This window comes from Sinocyclocheilus anshuiensis, unplaced genomic scaffold (genome assembly GCF_001515605.1).
Source record: "Sinocyclocheilus anshuiensis isolate Anshui unplaced genomic scaffold, SAMN03320099.WGS_v1.1 scaffold1172, whole genome shotgun sequence".
NCBI lineage: Eukaryota > Metazoa > Chordata > Actinopteri > Cypriniformes > Cyprinidae > Sinocyclocheilus > Sinocyclocheilus anshuiensis.
The window spans coordinates 497,014-501,222 of NW_015552679.1; positions in this window are offsets into that span (position 1 = coordinate 497,014).

The following is a 4,209-nucleotide window of genomic DNA, read 5'->3' on the forward strand; positions in this document are numbered from 1 at the left end:
TGTGTTAAATTGATAAGAAGTGATAGCAAAGATTTATATTGTTAGAAAATATTAATATTTTGAATAAATGCTGTTCTTTTTAACTTTTTATTCATCAAAGAATCCTGAAAAAAGTATCGCAGTTTCCAAAAAAAAAACTTGATAATTCTAATAATAAATCAGCATTTTATTTTGATTTCTGAAGGATCATGAGGCACTTTATACTGGAGTAATGGCTGATGGAAATTCAGCTTTGCATCACAGAAATAAATTATAGTTTAAAGGATATTAAAAAGGAAACCATTATTTTATATTGTAATAACATTTTGCAAGATTACTGTTTTTTTCTGTATTTTTTATCAAATAAATGCAGCCTTGATGAGCAGAAGAGACTTCTTTAAAAACATTACAAGTCTTACTGATCCCAAACTTTTGAGCGGTAGTGTAGGTTAAATGCCTAACTGGTAACTGTGTCACCAAACTGAGTTGATTCCCTCTCGACTCAGTGTTGAATCAGTGTTAATATCCACACAGCTGTCCTCCTCCAGTATCCCATGAGTTCATTCACAGCTCTTCTCTCTTGTGCTCTTGTGTTTGTAACTGCTGTGGATCGGCTTTGCTCTAGAGATCCTCTTGTGCTTTCATCGCTCCGATGTAGAATAAAGTAAAGCCGACGTTCTCTTGTGCTTTAACCGGATTACATTCTAAAACTGTGTTTTGTTTTTACCATAGGTGCAGAATGAACTTGCTGCTGCTCTCGCAAGAAAAGCCAAGAAGTCGAGTAAGATGCTTTTATATTTATTGGAGTCATATTAAACTATTTTTGACCACTTAGTCAGCTTTTTGCAAATATTTTCTCCAGTGTCAGAAGATGAAAGTTCAGAGGCATCAGACGTTTCTCCACAAGAACCACCGAAACCCACTGAAGACAAAAGCAAGGTAAACACACACACACACTCACTCACTCACTCGCACGCACGCACGCACGCACGCTCGCTCGCTCGCACGCACGCACTCACTCACTCACTCACACACACACACACACACAATCACACAATCTGTATGATTAATAATTCCTCGTTAAAATATATATATATTTTTTTAAACGCATTTAAAATGATGATAAAAGTAACCTTATAAAGCTGATTTATTTATTTTTATTTATTTTACCTTTATTTTAAAGATTTATTTTGTCAATTTTAATGTAGTCCAAAATAAAGCTTTAAAATAAATTTATAAAAGTTTATTTATTTATTTTTTGTTTATTTGTTTGTTAGTTTTAAAGGTTTATTTGGGCAATTTTGCCTTTATCTAAAATAAATTTAGCCCAAAATAAAAGTTTAAAATAAATAAAAAAATATATTTATTTATTTATATGCTTGTTTGTTTTATTTTAAAGATTTTTTTGTCATGTAGCCAAAAACAAATCTTTAAACTAAACGTTTTAAAATATTTATTTATTTTAAACATTTATTTTGGCCATTTTGCCTTTATTTAGATAAAATATATTTAGCCCAAAATAAATCTTTAAAATAAACAAATTAATAGATTAATTAATTCATTCATTCATTTATTCAAAAGATTTATTTTGGCCTTTGTTTGGATCAGAATTTAGCCCAAAATAGATCTTTAAAATTATTTTAAAAAATGTACTTATTTATTTCAAAGTTTATTTTGGCCATTTTGCCTTTATTTAGATAAAACAAATTTAGCTCAAAATAAAGCTTTAAAATAAATGTGTTTGTTTAACAAATATTTTTGTTTATTTATTTTAAAGGTTTATTTTGCCCTTTATTTAGATAAAATAAATTTTTCTCAAAATAATCCTTTAAATAAATAAATCCGCTTTATTAGGTTACTTTTATCATCACTTTAAATATATTTTTCTTTAGCTTTTATTAGTCTTCTTATATTGTTACTTTAAACATATACATCATTGTCATTATTAGGATTCTGTTCGATGCGCTAATGATGCAGAAATTGTCCTCAGCAGCTTTAACTACAGTGTTTTTACCGTGCACCACCACTCATGTCTTGGTGACCATTTTTAACCTCACTTCCGTAAAGTCTTGGTTATATTCTGACATTTTTGCATTTTAGAATTAGAAGAACGACGATAAGGTGACTGTGAATTACATTTGTTTGTTTGGTTACTGTTATTCAGCATGCTTCGGTTTAACATGCTAACATATACAGTGCAGCAGGCAGTAAGCAAGCCAACATACATGATACAGCGCGCCGAAATTCAGCAGGCAGATAAATGCACAGCAATGTTAATAATGTAATACATTTTCTCATTAAAAAATACATACGGGAAATTGTGCAGTCAGACGGTCATTATCGTGAAATAAACCCTGACGTGAAGCGGCTACTTGGCAAATGAATGGACATGAAATATTGATCTTGACTTTAACTTGTTTTAATTTTAATCAGTATATTAGAATGATTTCTGAAGGATCATGTGACACTGAAGACTGGAATAATGATGCTGAAAATTCAGCTGCGCATCACAGAAATAAATGACATTTTACAATATATTCAGGTAGAAAACAGCTACTCTGAATCGTAATAATATTTCACAATTTTACTGTTTTTACTGTATTTTTAATCAAATAACTGCAGCCTTGGTGAGCAGAAGAGTCTTCTTTCAAAAACGTATTCTCGGTGATTCACAGAGAGCGAGAGCGTCTTAATTCACTTTGAACTTGCTTTTCATGAGGTGACATGCTTGTGTAGACGTTTGAGGTTACATGTGCAGTCATGTTTATTTCATAAAGTGTGTGTGTGTGTGTGTGTGAGAGAGAGTGTGTATGTGTGTGTGTGTGTGTGTGTGAGTGTTAGAGAGGGGCTTCCTCTGGATCTGAATGATTAATGGTCTGATCTCAGAGGCAACACAGACCCAGAATAACACACTAATGGTCTTGTGTAGCTGTTGTTGTCCAGCAGGAAGTTTGCATCACCATATCAAGCTAATGAAGTTCACAGGGACTCACTGCGTGTGTGTGTGTGTGTGTGTGTGTGTGTGTGTAGTGAAGCAGGCTGAGATCTGATTAGTTCTCCTCTGTGGTTACTGGACTCTCATTAGCCCATAATTACAGTGAAGGTAATAACAGCTCTGTCTCGCTCTCATTATCTTCTCGTCTGCAGTACATTCAGTTGTAGTCTCAAACTCCATATTTATGTTTACTGAAGACAATATGAGTCATGCAGACCCGTTTACATCTCTTACACGCTAGGGTTTCCTGATACTGTCCATATTTTAGTGAATGATACCAAAAGTGTGCAATATACAAAGTACACAATTAAAAACTAAAGTATTACAATGCGATTCATGCTGTTTAAGTGTGTTGTTTCTTATAGCATGAGCTGAATGTTGTGGCTATTGTGTTGTTGCATTAATTAATGCAGTTTATACAATTATTACACAGTTATTGTTATATTAAATATTATGTAAAAATAGTTAATTCTATTTCATTTATTATAATTATTTAATTTTTTTAATATAATTTTTATATATTTTATATTTAGATATTTCGTTTTTATATATTTTTATATATTTAAATATACATATAAAAGTATAATGTACCCTTAAGTTTTAATGTTCTGTTGTTCCATTAGTTCTTTACAGTTAAACAAGGATATTATTATTGTTATATTAATTATAATATAAAAATGATTTGTTTAATTATATTTTAAATTAATATATTTATTTAATTTATTTTTTATTTTTATTATTAGTTATTTTAAATAAATATCAGTGTAAATATTCATATAAATAAATATTATGTGAAATTAGTTTACATTTTTTATTAATTTCTTTTACATTAGTTCTTTACAGTTTAAAAAAACATTTTTATTTGCATGCAATATTGCAGGGTGTTTTAATACTGTTGCATTAATTTTTACAGTTTACACAAGGATATTATTTGTGCAGTTTACTGTTGTTGTTATTATTATTGAACTATATATTAGATAGTATTATAGAAAAATATTTTGTTTAATTATAGTTTTTAATTAATTAATACATTTTTTAAAAATTGCTTTAAATTATTACTTTTAAAGTGTATTATTTTAACAGGTTTTCATGCAATATTGCATTTATATTGTTATATTAAGCGTTATGTAAAAATAATTTGTTTAATCATATTTTTTAATGAATATATTTAATTATTTATTTTTTAAAATAATTTAAATAACTTTTTTTAAAGGAATACATTTTTGTTTTCATGC